Here is an 18,961-nt window from a genome sequence, read left to right on the forward strand (position 1 = left end):
AATAGTTTAATTAACTCTTAATTAAAACTTTAATCATGGTTAAAGATTAAAATATTATTCTTATTAAAAAAAACCAATTGAAATATTTTTTTTTAAAAAAAAAAAAATCTTTCCCCATTTACATTCCAACCCTCATCAACCTTTGACCCACCGCTGCCAACTCCTTCCCCAACATCGACGCACCCAAACCCCTTCCCGGCGCCGGCATTGACCCCCCTCCCCCTATCCTCGCGTAGCCCCCTTTCCCTCTTCCCCATAACCACCAACGACCCTCCCCCAAATCTCCTTTCCTTCGACCACAATATCCCTTAAATCCCATCCCCAATCTTTGAAAAACCATAATCATACATCTCTAGGGTTTTATTTAGGGATTTCGAGGGTGGGGGACGGGTATTAGGGGGTGTTGTGGCAGAGAAAGGGATTTAAGTTAGGGTATTATGTGGTTTTGTGGGCGGGGGAAGGGGAATACGGGGAGGGGTCGGTGGTGAGGGGAAGAGGTAAAGTAGGTGGTGCGAGATAGATGGTTGGCGCCGGCGTCAGGGGAGGCGGGACTACGTGTGGCCGGTGCCGGAGGGCAAGATTAGGGTTGCAGCGGTGGCTGGTTGGTGGGTATTGGTTATTTTTAAAATAATTAAAAAAAATAAATACAATAATAATCTTTTTAAATCAAAAACATTAAATAAAAAAAGTTAAATTGGTAAACCATTAATATAATGACATGTGTCCCATATAACCTGTTAATCAGGTTTCATATCCGGTCGTGACTTGTTTATAGCAGATACCCTACAAAGTTTGTATTATTCAGAAAAAATAAAAAGTTTGACTTATTTTTAGAGGATCACTTAAAGTTTGTATTATTTTTGACAATTTTTCCTTTTTTTTTTGGGTGGAAGCTGAAGTATTTAATAGATTGCTAATCTAGATTTTTCTAGATTAACTTCTAATATATTAGAGTTATTATGGAAATTTTTTTATCAAAAATTTCAGTAATATAGTAATTTTAAAAAGGTGTGTAACATTCATTAAAACCGTCAAAAAGACAATTCAACTCTTACTTTATGCTCCAGTAGTTCATTTGGTGCAGGGTTCGATTACAAAACCAAACATTGCAAACCCCCTCTACGATCCACATCCTTTTTCGGTAGACAATTGACGAGGGGTGGAACTAGGTCGTTGAAACTAATCCTCCCTCGATCAAACAAAATTTATAAACACTTAACAAACCTATATACTAGTATAGAAGCAGGTCAAGGATTGAATCCTAAGGAACGGTAATATTCAAGCGCTCTCAATTATGTGCCTAAGCTAGGTCGAAGACAAAGATAAAGAGAGAACACTAACAACTAACAAACAAAGAAACAAAAAAAATAAAGCACTAAGTAATCATGACAATTGTAGCAACCCGGGAACAATATACAAATCAATGGTTGTGAAGACTAATGGCAAGATCAATCAAAAGAGTCAACAAACTATCTCCTAGAGGTCAAACTGGCACCAACTATGAAAGACTCTAACTAGGAACATCACTAATCAAGCTCAATCGACAATTGCAATTCCTAAATCAATAGTCCGTATCATTGGAAACTACAATGCAATCTAGCATAATTCTCAAGGCCTAATCGAATTACACACATGCAAACTTCCGTTAATCACTTTAATCTCAACAATTAATCAACACAATCCTCAAATTAAGCACACTTAATCAATCATACAAGTTTCACCCAATCCCTAGAAAACAACTACTCTAACATGATCATCTAATCAACAAACAACTAAAGAAATCGAGAATCAACAATACATGAAGATCAATTAAACTAATCAACAATCAAACATCAAAATTAAATCAAACAAACTTGAATATTAAACAAAGCAATAAAATGAGATAGAGTTAAGAATGCTCATAGATAATAGAGAAGATCTCAAACACAATTGTCACCATTGAATCTTCAATCTCTCAATCACCATTGAAATTCCTCAGTTTATCTCTCTAAAATCTACTCCTAAACTAATCCTAATACTAGAGAGAGAAGCTCTCAACTAAGTTAAAATTATAAATTCTACATCTAATTCTAATTCTACTACTTTCTTTTCTCTCTCTAACCCAAAAATGGGTATTTATAATTACAAGGATAAAAGAAAATAAAAGAGTAAAACAAAAATAAAAGAAAAGAAAATGAAATAAAAATAAAAGTAAATAAGAAAAGAAAAGTAAAAAGGAATAAAAAGAAAAGAAAATTAAATGAAATAATCCACAAAATAACGAAGTCAGTGGACTTCGAATTTCGCGGCTCCAAAAAGTGGGAATTAGGCCCTGTTCTTTTCACCTTAAAAATCTAATATTAAGTTAAAATAATTTCAGTTCATTAAAAATAATTTCAGTTCAGTAAAATTAGTTCCAGTTCAGTAAAAATAAATTATGTTAGTAAAAATAAGTTCAATTCAGTAAAAATAATTTATGTTTAGTAAAAATAAGTTCAGTTCAGTAAAATTCAGTTTTCTTAAAGAAAAATTATAATAGAAAATCAGTAAAAATAATTTCAGTTCAGTAAAAATAATTTAAGTTCATAAAAATAGTTTCAGTTCAGTAAAATTAAGTTCAGTTCAGTAAAAATAAGTTTAGTTCAGTAAAAATAATTTCAGTTCAGCAAAATTAAGGTTAATCAAACATAGCCTTAATCTCATACTTCGCACAACAATCACCCAAATCATAAACCATCACAACCGTTCGATCCTCGAAATCAACGACTCTAATTCATACCCAGCTGTGCGCGGCCGCGATGTAAGATTGGGCGCTCGCGGTGAATGCGAGCGCGACCGCGTTAAGTGAGGTTTGAATTGAGGTTGTTTGTGTGACTCTGAGTGCGGTGGCCGGAATAGGAGAGCTGCTTTGTGGCTGCGGTTTTGTGGAGGAAAAAGATGGTGCAATTGGTGCCAATTTTGGGAGTTGTTGCGGGACTGGTGGTGTTGAAAGGGTGTTGCGAGTGGCCGGAATAGGGGACAATAGCAGTAGTTTGCGTGGAGGAAACGGTGGCTGCTCTGAATTGCTGAAATTAATTTGTTGTATGGTGGCACAATTGTTGGCGGAATTGGAGAGTTGCGGTGGCTACTTTGCAGAGGTAGATGCATGGTGATGGTGGCAGTTTTGGTGGTAAGGAGGCGTGTAATTGGAGTTTTTGCTTTGCTGTTGTGTGGTGGAATAGGGGAACAGGGGAAGCAAGGGAGATTAGGTGAGTGGTGAGTTTGGTGGGCACGAGCATCGTGCTCACACCATGCTCATGATGAACACAAAAGTAGGCAGTCCCTAAACACCATGATTGTGGGTTCAACACTACCCGGCTTGAGAGCGCGGCTATGCAAGCGCGAGGAGTTAAAGTAGGAATATCCACCTACAAAATACAAATGAACTCGAGGATAAAATGATGTAAAATAAACTCAAAATTAACAAACAAAACTAAGAGAAATAAAATGAAAATGAAAAGAATAAAAGAAAGAAAACTATAGAAAATGAAAAGAAAATAAAGGAAAGAAAATGAAATGAAAATGAAGACGAAAATAAAATAAAATGAAAACTAAAATAAAATGAAAACTAAATCTAAAAAATCTAAAACAAAGGAAAAGCAACTAAAATAACAAAATTAGAACAAATAAAGGAGAAAATACTAGAAAACCATCAAAATGCACAAAAGCCATAAAAGAAGAGTGGAAAGGTAAAATAGAGAGAAAAAGCATAAAACTAAACATTTATTGAGAAAGGAAGCTATGAAAAGAAGGTGAAAACGACTTAAATGCTCATCAAATGGGTGCCATTTATGACACCCATCAAATACCCCCAAGCTTACCTTTTGCTCGTCCTCGAGCAAAACAAAACCAAGGGAGAAATGATGAGCTTATTCAAACAAACAAAAAGAAGAGAAGAGACAAGAATATACACTAACTCACTTTCATAGGAATCACTGTTAATTTTAGCAACTAAAGACAATCCATATAGACCCCTAGATCGCCCTAGAGGACGAGTGATTCTCTCGTAAAGGTTTCCTAAGAGATTAATCTATAACTCTCGTAATAATACAAACAAGGCAAAGCATGAAAAAGAAACCAAAATACAAGAAAAGCAAACAAATGTTCATGAAAGGACTTTTCCAAATGTACAAGCATAAATGAATGCAACTCTTTCTAAACAAGTAAGGGAGTGCACGTTTCAAGATACCCGAGTTTAATTGAAACATAAATATGCTAAGCATAGGAACTAGAGAAACACAATCCACTTTCATCCCAAACGATCTTACCGCGTTCTCCCTACTAGTCTCATATGTTCCCCTAGTGAGCATCTCAAAAGTTCCACGAAGGAACCGGAAAAAGAGATAATTTTGGGCTACTTGACGTCTTGACAATGCATCCCCTTTCCTTTGGCTTTAACTCATAATGCCCTTCCCTGATATATGACTCAACCTCTAGGTCGAACGGTCTTTCCCAATGGTTGTAACGTAAAGGCAAAAAGGGTGAGGGTAGGCTTAATATTTTAAAATTTGGTGGTACACCTAGGTGATGAAGCAAAGATTGGCAAAACCTCAACACCAAAACCGAGAAGTCACCAAACAAAAACAAACTAACACTCCCAAGCTTATTCAAAGCTATAACCACAATCATATATAAAAAAAGCGTAAACGCTTCTCCCCCAAGCTTAAAGGAAGCATTGTCCTCAATGCTTAAAAAGGGGAAAAGAATCACATCAAAATATTTTTGTTTTGTTTTTTTTTTAACTTGTTTTTTGTATTTTCATTTCTTTCAAAGCAATTGTCCATGCCTCTTTAACTTAGGACGACTTTTACAATTTTGCATTTATTTTGTCCTTGCCTCTTTTGACTTTGGACGGCTTTTTCCATCAATCATTTGCCATTATTCACAATATATACAAAAGACAAGCTTGCTTAAAAATAGAACTAATATCCAACCTTATATACCACAAACTCAAAAAAAATGACCATTTGCTTCACAAAAACCAAAAATGGAACAAAAAGAAACAAAAGGCTCAAAGTTCTAAAGATGTGGTTTAAAAAGAAGGGGAAAGGCTCAAATGATTAGTAAGAAGGCAAATGTAAACCCAAATGAACTAAAAATAAAGAACATTAACCTAGAAAAGAAAAATTACCACCCCTAAAAGATGCTTTTGTCCTTCCTAGATGGCTCGGTCTCGTGTTTGAGAATTATGAGTCAAGATTCTAGATTAGGTCCGCAATAGTCAAGTATCCATGCCGCTCATACAAATATATGTTGAAGGCTTGAAAAATAATGAACCTCACATGGATGTAGCAAAAACTCACTATTGGTGTCAATTCGACTATAGGAAGCAACTACCAACATGCCACAAATAAGTAGAATTCGATTTCATGGTCCCACTAGTTCTAACCAACTACCTTAGCATGCTTTATCCTAGAATCAACCAAGCGTACTCTCAAACCGTGCACACCGTTACCACTTAGGAAGAAAAGTATTCAACTAAACAAGTCCAAAAGTATTATGTCCAAAACAAGAACAAAATAAAACACATTGCAAATTTTCCTTGATAGAAACAAAAATCTTTTTAGGATTTTTCAAAATAAAGAATATGTAAAAGCATATACAAAGGTGCATAGCATATATGAATCAATATTCCACCAAAAATGATAGAATGCCCTCCCCCAAGCTTGAATGAGACAACATGCTCAAACATAAATCAAATCATACATAGGAGGGGAAAACAAGGAGATCAATCTAATCAAACCAACATATGTCCAACAAATCATCATCCACTTGAGAAAGAGCAAGGAAGGATATTACCGGATATTAGGTGGGTGTAAATACCCGCAAATGACCCAATTAAACCTTTCAAAGCTAATTTTCTCAAGAATTGAACCTTGCCTTCCATATGCTAGCAAACATAAGAGTCAAACTTCCTTGATTCTTGATCCAAATCGAAGCACCAAATTATATCAAGTCATGTACCTAGAAAAAGGCATACAAACATTTCCATGAGAGAAAATATATTCTAAAAAGAAAAGAAAATGAAAGCAATAAAACAGGGGTTACTTCCCGAGAAAGGCTTGCTTAAGGTCCAAGCTTGACCGCTCTAGAAAATAATAATTCAACGCACGCAAGAGCTTGTCAAATGCACTACTACACATTTCATATGAAAGAAAATGTTCACATGACAAAAATAAGGCATGCAACAAGCTTAGTGCACGCCTATGAGGAGAGAGATGCCAAGAGAAGGAAGAAGAATAAAAAGAAAACTCAACAAAATAAGAAGAAAAAGAAGAAGAAAAAGATGGCAAACTCTCCTCACAATATTTTTGGGTGGCAACATCACCCTTTTCCTCAATAATAGACAAATAAGGGACATTAAAATCCTCATAGACAAGAATATCTAATTGCAGCGTTGACTTGCGTTGACTTTCTCTCTTCTCTCTCTTCTCCATGGTTCTTCATCTTTGATTGGTTTCTTCATCAATTTTGGACTTCAATGGCTAAGAAGAAGAAGCAGACTACTTCTACACCTCAAGTAGCGCAACAGAAGAATGCTCATGATGCCTTTGACACGATTTTGCAGAACTTGAGAAATTCAGGTACATCGTTTGTTCCCAGTCCGATTCAAGAGGTGGATGAATTGGTTACTTCGGCGCCGGCGTTAGTGCACCTAGCCTATGGAGCTATTCCCAGAAGTGATGCTGAGACAATTGCGGTGTTTGCTGAAGCTACTGCTAGGCCAGATTTGAGACATTCCAATGGAACAGTACCTAGGGTTTCTGGGTTTACTGTTCCATTGGTTGCTGGAGGATCTGAGCAACGATCTGAGCCAGCAATTCCTCCTCGTCTTCCTTCACCTTCTCTGGAACAGAATACGCACAAGCATAGTGGGGATCGGGCTGCTACTTTCACTGGAAATTTGGCTGCCAAAGGAGCTTCTTTGTCTTTTGTTGCTCCGAAAGTCCAGGAAGGGAAGCAAATTGCTGAACTACAGGAATCCGAGCTTGAAGCAGGTAATAAAAAATGGTCTAATGCTTTAGTGTTCTATGTGGTTGGCTTTTACCCTACTATTGCTGATGTTCTTCGATTTTTTTGCTCAACAATGGAGTGATATGCAAAAACCAGATGTTTATTGGCATGATGATGGGTACTTTATCATTAATCTATGTTCTAGTGATGATAAAGATACTATACTTTGTTCTGGTCCTCATATGCTCCTTGGGAAACCAGCAATAGTGAAGCCTTGGTGTCCTAAATTTGACTTTAATGCTGAAATTCTTAGAACTGTTCCTCTTTGGGTTAAGTTTCCTAATCTCCCGCTTAATTGCTGGGGATCTGACACTCTTAGCCGCATTGGTAGTTTGCTTGGAGTGCCAATTTGTGCTGATGAGTGTACTACTAGACAACTTAGAGTGTCTTTTGCTAGAGTCTTGATTGAAATTGATGTTACAAAGCCTATGCCTACCTCTGTTTGGGTTGAGAGTCCTTCAAAGGAACTATTGGAGCTCAAGGTAGTGTATGAGTGGGCTCCACCTTTCTGTTCTAAGTGCAACAAGGTTGGTCATGATTGCTCTACTAAACCTGTTGTTGCTAAGCCTAATCAGGTTCTTAAGCAGCCAGCTCCTGTTGCTCCTAAGCAAAAGCAGGCCTGGGTTCCTAAGCCTAGACAAGCTCTTGCTCCTGTTGTTGAAGTTGGTGCTTCTGTTCATGGACAATCTGTCATTACTCCACAGGTTCATACTTCTCAAAATTCATATGAGGGGTGGAGAATAGTTGGAAGGAAGACAAATAGCCACCAAACTAGAGTTCATCAGCCTGCCTTTACCTCTAATGCTTTTGTTGCTTTATTTGCAAATGAAATGGATGGTGCAGGTGGTTTCACTATAAATCCAAGCGGGGGTGAGGTTAATCCCCCTTTGGTGTAATGATCTACTTTATTTGGAATGTTAGGGGCCTGAATGACCCTGGCAAAGTGGCCTCTATAAAGAGGTTGCTTCATTCCCATTCAGTTGATGTTGTTGGTCTTCTTGAAACAAAAATCAAATTGAAAAATGTTCTCACTTATCAGTGGAAGTTTGGCTCTTCTTGGCTTTGGATATGCAACTATGATCATTCTCCCAAAGGGAGGATCTGGCTTGGTTGGAATGCAGATAGAGTAACTGTTAATGTCTTGAAGATTCATGAACAATTCATTCATTGTAGTGTCTCTTCTAAGGATCTTTCTACTAAGATTCATCACACTGTTGTCTATGGGCTTCACTCCATTCATGATAGGCTTCCTTTGTGGGAAGGAATTAGAAGCATCTCTATTCAGCATTCTCCTTGGCTTTGTGCTGGTGACTATAACTCTGTTCTTTATACTTCAGATAGGCTTCATGGTAATGAGGTTACTGATTATGAGACTAGAGATTTCCAGAGTCTGGTTGATGATTTGGACCTCACTGAGGTTAAGAGCAAAGGAGCCTTCTACTCTTGGTCAAATAAGGCTCACACTGGTCCTAAAACTCTCTCTAGGATTGATAGAGTTTTTGGTAACCAAGCTTGGCTGGCCTCTCATGGGCATGTTGAGACTATCTATCTCCCCCCCTCTTTATCTGATCATAGTCCAGTTTTGTTGGATGTATGTTCTGCCCCTACTGGGAAAGGTAGACCTTTCAGGTTTATAAACTGTATTGCTGATCATCCTGAGTTCCTTGATATTGTTTCTCAGACTTGGGGTTCTGGTGGTTCTGTTTGGCAGAAACTTCATTCTGTGAAGTCTAGTATCAAGTCTCTTAATAGCAAGCAGTTTGGTAACATTGAGGAAAAGATTGATCAAGCTAATGTTGAGCTTTCTGGAATTCAGAACTTAATGGCTCAGAATCCTGATGATTTGGGTTTATATGCTAAAGAATCTGATGCTATTAAGGTTGTCAAACACTGGAATGATATTCAGGAAAGCATCTTCAAACAAAAATCTAGGATCAACTGGATTAAGCTTGGAGATGGCAATTCTCATTATTTCTTCTCTGTGATGAAGAATAGACAAGCAAGGAATAGAATTGACTCCATCTTTGACTCTAATCAGGTGTTGCTCAAGGATCCGGATGCTATTTCTCATGAAATCATCTCATTCTATAAGTCTCTTTAAGGGACTCAGGCTCCTTGGCTTCCTGCTATTGACCTTGTTACTATGAGGAGGTGTAAGCAGCTTAGCTCTACTGCTTAGAGCTATCTCATTAGGCCTATTTCTCATGCTGAAATTGATGTTGCCTTTAAGGGAATTGATAACACTAAAGCTCCTGGTATTGATGGCTTTAACTCCTTTTTCTTTAAGAGAGCTTGGCATATTGTGAAGGATGATATTTATGCTAGTGTTATTGATTTCTTCACTAAAGGGACCTTGCCTAAGCAATGGAATTGCACAACTATCACTCTTGTTCCTAAAATCCCTAATGCTTCTCATGTTAAGGATTTTAGACCTATAACTTGTTGCACTGTGGTTTATAAGCTCATTTCTAAGGTCATAACTGCTAGACTTGCTGCTGTCATTGGTGAGATGATTGATGATGCTCAAGCAGGATTCATTCCAGGTAAGCACATTGGTGACAATATCCTTCTTGCAACTGAATTGAACAAAGGCTATGATCACAAATTTATCTCTCCTAGATGCATGGTTAAGGTGGATTTGAAGAAAGCCAATGATTCGGTTGAGTGGGGATTCTTGATCACTGTTATGCAGGAGCTTGGTTTTCCTCAGAGATTTGTTAGCTGGATCTGGACTTATCTTACTTCTGTCTCTTATTCTATTCTTATTAATGGTTTTCCTGCCCCTCCTTTTGAAGCTAAGAAAGGTTTAAGACAAGGTGACCCTATGTCTCCCTTTTCTTTTTGCTATTGGTATGGAATACCTCTCCAGATGCCTTGATGAGCTTAGGTTAACTCCTGATTTTAACTTTCATCCCAAATGTGAAAAGTTAAACCTAACTCACATGATGTTTGCTGATGATCTATTGATGTTTTCTAGAGCTGATAGTGTTTCTGTTAAGCTTCTCTTCCAAGCCTTCTTGAAATTCTCGGGTGCTTCTAGGCTTTCTGCTAATCTTGATAAAAGTGAAGTCTACGTTGGAGGAGTTTCTGTTGATGTTTAGATAGAGCTGAGAGAGCTTCTTGGTGTTTCTCAAGGTACTATTCCTTTTAGGTATCTTGGGGTCCCTCTCTCTTCCAAGAAGCTTACTATTGCTCAATGTAGGCCTTAGGTGGAGAAGGTGACTGCTAGAATCCAAGGGTGGATGGCTAAACACTTGTCTTATGCTGGGAGGCTTCAGTTGGTGAAGAGTGTGTTGTTTGGTATTTAGACATATTGGGCTAAAATTTTTATCTTGCCAAAGAAAATTCTGAAAGAGATCAAGGCTAGATTAAGGTGCTTTCTTTGGACTGATTCCTCTGCCCCTGCTAAGAAATCTTTGGTTGCTTGGAATAATGTCTGTCTCCCTAAAGTTTGTGGTGGTTAGAACTTTTATTCTCTTCCTGAGTGGAATAAAGCAGCTGTCACCAAGTTACTTTGGGATATTGCTCACAAGGCTGATAATCTTTGGGTTAAGTGGGTCAATATCTATTACTTCAAGCATAAAGATTGTTGGACCACCCCTACCCCTGCTAAATGCTCTTGGTTCTTGAAGAAGATTATGAGTTGTAGAGATGTTGTGAATGATCAAGGGGGATGGAATGGTTTCATACAGGGCAACAAGATGAAAATCAAGAAGCTTTATGCTTCTATTAGGCCTCAAGTCCCTAAGGTTCCTTGGAAGAGAGTTATTTTTCATAACTTAGCAACTCCTAAAAGTGTTTTTATCTTGTTGCTAGCTTTGTGGAATAGGCTTGTCACTAAGGATAGGTTGCTCCAATGGCACATTTCTTGTGATCCAAGGTGTTTCTTGTGCTTGAATAGCAATGAAAGTGTTCAACACTTATTCTTTGATTGTGAATACTCTAGACAGGTTTGGAACAAGGTGTTGGGTATCTTACATGTTTCCAAGCTTTTTTAGTAGTTTAGTGATGTGATTGGCTGAAGAAAATCTGCAGAAGTTCCAGATTGAAAAACAAAGTGATCCATGTGGCCTTCACTGAAACAGTTTATGGTATTTGGATTCAGAGGAATGCAGTTTTGTTTACTGGTTGTTGCAAATCTGTTGATGCTCTAGTTAGGGATATTGTCTTTCATTCAGTTTGTAGAATTCCGGCGGGAAGCAAATATTTGATTGTTTAGGAGCTTATCCTGCTTTTTTGGTCTTCTAGTGCTGTTGCTGGTTCTTGCTGATTTCTGATTCCTAACTTTTGAGTTCTGGTTTCTGATTTTTGGGGTTGTTGCTGTTGCTGTTTAGTGTTTGTTGCTCTTGTGGCTCTATTTTTGGTGCTCTGCTTGCTGTGTTCTCTGCTGCACTGTTCTGCTGATGTGTACTGCTGCTCTGTAGTTGTTGTCAGTGTTGCTGCTCTGTTTGGTTGCTGTTTGTGTTGCTGGTTTTTCTTACTGATTTTGTTGGTCTTAGGTGCTTTTGCTGGTTGCAGTTGTTGCAAGTCAGTGTTGCTAATTTTGAATTCTGGGGCTTTGTCTTGTGGCTTTCCCTGAGGTGGTGTATTACCCTCTTTTGTCTAGTCCTGTTGCTTTTGCAACTGAGTCTAGGTGGAGGTTTGCTTTTTGCAGTTTGCAGGGGTGGTGTTTTCTTTGTTGTTGCTCTGTGTTTGTCTTTGAGTGCTTGGGCCTTGTTTCCAGAACCCTACCTAGAAGGTGGCTTGAAGCTTGTGCTCAGGGTGTTCTTGTCTCTTTCTCCTGAACCCTTCCTAGAAGGTGGCAGGAGATTGAGCTTGAACTATTTTGTGTTGGTTGGCCTATTCTTAGGTCTTGTGGGGTTTGGTGTTTGTTATAACTTAGCTTTTGTAAAGTTGTAACTTTTCCTTTTGGTAATAAAATTTCTCTTATTTTCCAAGAAAAAAAAAATCCTCATAGATAAGGGGGTCCCCAATAGGCTTATTGACAAAAGAAGGGAGAGAAATAGGAGTGTAAGGGATATGGTTGAATCTTCTTGAAAAAGGGGTATGAGAAAAGGGAAAAGGAGTAGCTATTCCCTCACCACAAGGTCTCACATCGCCAATGAGGGCATAAAAATCAATCATAGAATCTTCAAAGGAAGAACACTCATGATTATCATCTCCCTCAAACATCCAACATCCAAGAGGAACAACATAATCTACTCCACTACATTCATGAACAACAACTCCCTCAAATTCCTTAAAGCCCAAAGTCTCATAACCATGCATGAATGGATGTAAATTCATTTCAAAATCATTTCTCTCCCATGAAGCATTCTCAATGAACTTACTTAAAAGGCTATGGGTATCCTTTGAAAATGAATAAACACATTGGACATAACCTCAAACAAGTCCAAATACTCATGGGTAGAAGAGTCACATACATACACTTGAGACTCATCACAATCAACAAAGAAAGAGATGTCAAGATTCAAAATATCATCAAAATCATCATCACTCTCGACTCTCTTTCCTTCACTCATATGCTCACTAATAGGACTCTCACACACTCTTGGTTGCTCGTGAATATCATTATCATCACTCTCAACACACACATTGGATTTGGAATTTTTACAAGCAAGCATCAAGAGTGATATTTGGCGTTCTAGCTCTTCACCAACCCTTCTTCTCTCCTCCATTAGAGCTTCCCAATTAGCATTAAGAGATTCAAAAGATGTATGAGATTGAGGCTCAACAAAAGAAGAAGAAGTACAACAAAGATTGGAAGAATCAACATTAAAAACATGAGCATATACATCACATTGGGGGGTAGGGGCACAATCAAACTTATGTGATTTGTTAACTTGAGAATGCACATCATTATCATGAACAAAAGCGGAAATAGAATCGAAAGCATTTGTTCTAGGTTCAACTATGGGATCACGTGACATATCATGGGAAATCATGCTAGCATTAGATGAATTAACACATTGCACATCAAAATTAGAAGCACGATTACCCCTATTATAGACTTTCCAAGCAAACCAAACATAAAAATCCCAAGCATCTTCGACAGAAAATGCTCTAAATCTACCATTATGCATTCCTTCAACTATATCACTAGTTTGTTAATTCAAACCAAAATAACAAATCTTACAAGCCTCCTAAAGACTACAACGATGATAGTTAAGAAATCCTTCAAGTCTATTGAAATTTTCACAAAAAGGCTCAATGTCAAATTGAGGAAAAGATAGACATACCATTTTTTATACAAAATAACCAAAATTCAAATAAAAGAAAACTACATACAATGACCTAGACTCAAGCAATCAAAAACACTCAAACATAGACACTGTTCCCCGGCAACGGCGCCATTTTGACGAGGGGTGGAACTAGGTCGTTGAAACTAATCCTCCCTCGATCAAACAAAATTTATAAACACTTAACAAACCTATATACTAGTATAGAGGCAAGTCAAGGATCCAATCCAAAGGAGCGGTAATGTTCAAGCACTTTTAATTATGTGCCTAAGCTAGGTCGAAGACAAAGATAAAGAGAGAACACTAACAACTAACAAACAAAGAAACCAAACAAATAAAGCACTAGGAACGGGATCAACAAGTAATCATGATAATTGTAGCAACTCAGGAACAATATGCAAATCAATGGTTTTGAAGACTAATGGCAAGCTCAATCAAAAGAGTCAACAAGCTATTTTCCAGAGGTCAAACTAGCGCCAACTACGAGAGACTCTAACTAGGAGCATCACTAATCAAGCTCAATCGACAATTGCAATTCCTAAATTAATGGTCCGTATCATTAGAAACTACAATGCAGTCTAGCATACTTCTTAAGTCCTAATCGAATTACACACATGCAAACTTCCATTAATCACTTTAATCTCAACAATTAATCAACACAATCCCCAAATTAAGCACAATTAATCAATCATACAAGTTTCCCTAGAAAACAACTACTCTAACATCATCATCTAATCAACAAACAACTACAGAAATCAAGAATCAACAATATATGAAGATCAATTACACTAATCAACAATCAAACATCAAAATCAAATCAAACAAACTTGAATATTAAACAAAGCAATAAAATGAGATAGAGTTAAGGATGTTCATTGATAATAGAGAATATCTCAAACACAATTGTCACCATTTTATCTTCATTCTCTCAATCACCATTGAAATTCCTCACTTTTTCTCTCTAATATCTACTCCTAAACTAACCCTAAAACTAGAGAGAGAAGCTCTCAACTAAGCTAAAATTATGAATTCTACTTCTAATTCTAATTCTAATTCTAATTCTACTACTTTCTTTGCTCTCTCTAACCCAAAAATGGGTATTTATTATTACAAGGATAAAAGAAAATAAAAGAGTAAAAGAAAAATAAAAGAAAAGAAAATTAAAAGAAATAATCCCCAAAATAAAGAAGTCAGTGGACTTCGAATTTCGCTGCTCCAACAAGTGGATATTAATCCCATGCTTTGCACAACCATCACCCAAATCATAAACCATCACAACCGTTTGATCATCGAAATCAACGACTCTAATTCATACCCAGCTTTGCGTGGCCGCGATGTAAAGTTGCACGCCTGCGGTGAATGCGAGCGCGGCTGCGTTAAGTGAGGTTCGAATCGAGCTTGTTTGCATGACTCTGAGTGTGGTGGCCGGAACAGGCGAGCTGCTTTGTGGCTGCGGTTTGCGGAGGAAAAAGGTGGTGCAATTGGTGCCGGTTTTGGGAGTTGTTGCGGGACTGGTGGTGTTGGAGGGGTGTTGCGAGTGGCCGGAATATGGGGCAGCAGCTGCAGTTTGCGTGGAGGAAACAGGGGCTGCTCTGAATTGCTGAAATTAATTTGTTGTATGGTGGCGCAATTTGTGGCGGAATTGAAGAGCTGCGGTTGCTGCTTTGCGGAGGTAGATGCATGGTGACGGTGGCAGTTTTGGTGGTCAGGAGGCGTGTAATTGGAGTTGTTGCTTTGATGTTGTGTGGTGGAATAGGGGAACAGGGGAAGCAAGGGGGATTAGGTGTGTGGTGAGTTTGGTGGGCACGAGCATCGTCCTCACAGCATGCTCATGATGAACACAAAAATAGGCAGTCCCTAAACACCATGATTGTGGGTTCAACACTACCCGGCTTGAGAGCGCGGCTATGCAAGCGCAAGGAGTTGAACTTGGAATATCCACCTACAAAATACAAATGAAACCAAGGATAAAATAAAGTAAAATAAAATCAAAATTAACAAACAAAACTAAGAAAAATAAAATGAAAATAAAAAGAATAAAAGAAAGAAAACTATATAAAATAAAAAGAAAATAAAGGAAAGAAAATGAAATGAAAGTGAAGACGAAAATAAAATAAAATAAAACCAAAAAATAAAATGAAAAATAAATCTAAAATAAACGAAAAGCATCTAAAATAACGAAAATAGAACAAATAAAGGAGAAAATACTTGAAAACCATCAAAACGCACAAAAGCCATAAAACAAGAGAGGAAAGGTAAAATGGAGAGAAAAAATATAAAACTAAACATTTATTGAGAAAGAAAGCTATGATAAGACGGTGAAAACGACTTAAATGCTCATCAAATGGGTGCCATTTATGACACCCATCAACAATTACTTGGATATGACCAAGAATATATATATATTTTCCAAACACACGTAGTTTATGTATTGTCCATTCACACGACTGGTAGATATCCAAATTAGTAATAAGAGGCCACCTATCACTTTTTTCTGGTAGAAGATTACTTGAAAAATGTAACAATGTACAAGGGAATTTGCTAAATAAACATGAAGTTGGCCAGCAAATTTATTAGGAACCGCCAATAAATGTTCCTGGTATTATCCATGGGATTTTAAATCCAATTTCCTTACAAAAATTTGAAGCCAAAGGTGGGAATTTTCCTAAAAATCAAAATTTCAACTTGTTTTAGGGTTGTCCTCTTCTTCTTATGTGGCTTGTCTTTTTTTTACGCAATTTATTAGGTTTTAATTTTGTGAACTTGTTTTGTTGTATTAAACTAATTTTCCTTACTTTCTTAATTAAGTAATCTCTCGCTTTCTCCTAAGCTAATAGCCCAAATTTTCTCAATTGGTTTCTCCTCTCTCTAACTTAAGCTATTTGTCATAATTTTTTAAAAGTGATGTATTTCCTAAATTTAGCTCTCCTCAAAAATCCCTTTTCGTTTTCTCTCTCTAAATTCTTCATCTGTTTAATTCTCTCTCTTTTCTACAGTACCAGACAATTCATCCTTTGACCTCCCCCCCCCCCGGTGCAAGGTAACTTGTAAACTGTTACAGCGTAGTTTGCTTTGTATGCTACATGAATTGTAGAGTAGTTGGTAAGATGTAACAGGTTACATTTTTAATGTAAAATCTGGTTATAATAATTAAGGTTTAGTTTGCTGTAGTGTATTGAAAATTTATCTTCATAGCGATAGACGGTGGATTTGCTGGGGATTCTTTGAGTAGTTAAACTTGATTATTTTGTCTAATCCGATGTCTTAACTGATTTTGGGTATACTCATCAAATGAATTCTTTATACAAACTTTGAAATTTTGTTTTCATAGTTGTAGACAGTGGATTTGCTAGGGATTTTTTTTAGTTATTAAACTTTACTATTTTGTGTAATCAGAGGTCTTAAGTAATTTAGGAACACATGATTTCTTATGGGTCACTCTCTCTTCTGTAAATGGATTTGTCCTTGTATTTCAATCAAAATTACAAAAGATAGTTTGTTATAGTGACCTTGGCCTAGAAGGTTTATGAAAATTCTATGCTATCCTTGGCAGATACCTTATATGTTCTTAAGTTATTGTCAATCAAGATTTTACGCTATCATTTGTTAATGAATTTTTTATGCTCCTGCTATGTGGACAACTTGTAGATGGTGTTGTTGTCAAAGAAGAAAATGGGATGAAAGCATTGTCCACACATATTGGAGGATCTAGCTCATGGGTTTTCTTGACAAGTGTTCATTTGATAAGTACTCTAATCTTTCTCTTTAGGCTTTAACCATTTGTATTCATTACATTGCCATCCCTTCACCTTTGCCTAGCCTTCAACCATTTTAATTTAAAATAGGAAACATGAATCGCATGAGTATCCCCTTAGAAAACATTGATTACATTAGTAATCTACATGACTCAATCTTGTGTCATATACTTACTTTCTTGCCAAATAAGTAAGTTGTTAAGACTAGCGTATTGTCAAAAAGATGGAAGAATGTTTGGGCTCAAGTCTCTGTACTTGACTTTACAGAGATACCTAAATATTATTACAAGTCAGATCTTGATCGTCAGACGGGACTATTACCACCACTGAGCAACAAGATTAAAATTTGTTACAACAATTTTGCAAGCAAGGTTCTAATCAAGAACGATACATCCTATTTTTGATATTTTCAATATCAGTTCTCTTGTGATGATGATCAAAATAATTTCTAGTCATGGTTAAAGGCTGCAAAGAAACGTGAATATTTTAAGCTCAACATTAATTTTAATTTGTGTAAAAAAAGTTACAAGTTTTTGGAGCTGATTTGTTGTAAGAGGCTAGTAATTTTGAAATTAATAGGTGTAAAAATTGACGATACGCCAAATACTTTTTAAGTTTATAGCCTGGAGTTCATTCACTTTACTCTAGTAGAGTTTAATGGTGATGAATATATGAAGAGGCTTCCCAACTCTGAAAGAGCTCTTTATTATCGAATGTAATGGTTGGGATGAAACACTCTATGTGCCATCTTTGACGTTAACGACATTAGAAATACGTGATACCGCAAACCAAGATAAACGTGCACCTTCATGCATTAGCATCAAAGCACCAAAACTTCAGTACCTTTGTATTGAAGATGCAATAACACATTATGTAGTTGATGATCTAGATTTTCTTACCAAGGAAAATATTAATATTTCAGATAAAGTTGATGATTATAATAATTATCAACGTATCTATTATCTTGTAAACAAGGTTTCCGGGGTACGTACTTTTCGTCTTATAACAGAGGTAAGTTTATATACTCTGTACTTCTTATAACAAATTTCCATATATGTTGTCTTATTTTTGTGGATTTTGACAACAAAATATGTATCCCGATGCAGTCTCTTAATGACCAGAAAGAGCTACCAACCTTTAAGAACTTGACTCATTTGGAGGTTGAGGGGGATGCTTATACTTACAAGCTACTGAAACTAGCCCCCAAGTTAAAATCTTTGATGATCGGGCAAGTAAGTACATACCCCGTAACTATTTATTTGGTTCTTTTCCCGTTTTAATATTTTTTTTTGAAAACCCTATTTTAATATATTTAAATATTAATCTAATTGTTTCAAATTATTTGTGTTTAATTTGTTCAACATAATGAATGGGTTGACGACTGTTTTAATTCCAAAGGCGAAGGTGATTGTATGTCGAGCCTTGAACGTGTTATAGTCTCCTTTGACAATATATGTCACATCTATTTGATCGCATATATTTTGAAAGCTGCAACTTGATTTGTTCAATTATACAAGAGAGAGCTATTCTTCAAGGGCTATTGAATCTTCCAATTCAAGTTCCTCATCAATATAAAAAATTAAAGTTTTCTTTCTTCATCAAATAATGGTTATATAAGAATTGTTTGACTGAAATAGCAAAATACACAAAACCTTTAATTAGTAAAGTTGTATATACTAGTTACATATATAATTGTTGATTGGGTTAAACCAAAATGTGCATTATTTGAACAATTTATTAGCATTCAGTTGTTGAAGTATTGATGGTAATAAACACCAAACCCATCTTTAGGTATTACTAATTAAAAATATACGTATTCTATCAAATTTGACACCAATCAACTTTATGAACATAACTATGTGATATACTATACAAATGCACTGTAGTTTACAATATCTTAGGTACCTAAGAGAACCATATTTATCGATCAAGTAT

The sequence above is a fragment of the Chenopodium quinoa genome, unplaced genomic scaffold (genome assembly GCF_001683475.1).
Source record: "Chenopodium quinoa cultivar QQ74 unplaced genomic scaffold, ASM168347v1, whole genome shotgun sequence".
Taxonomy (NCBI): Eukaryota; Viridiplantae; Streptophyta; class Magnoliopsida; order Caryophyllales; family Amaranthaceae; genus Chenopodium; species Chenopodium quinoa.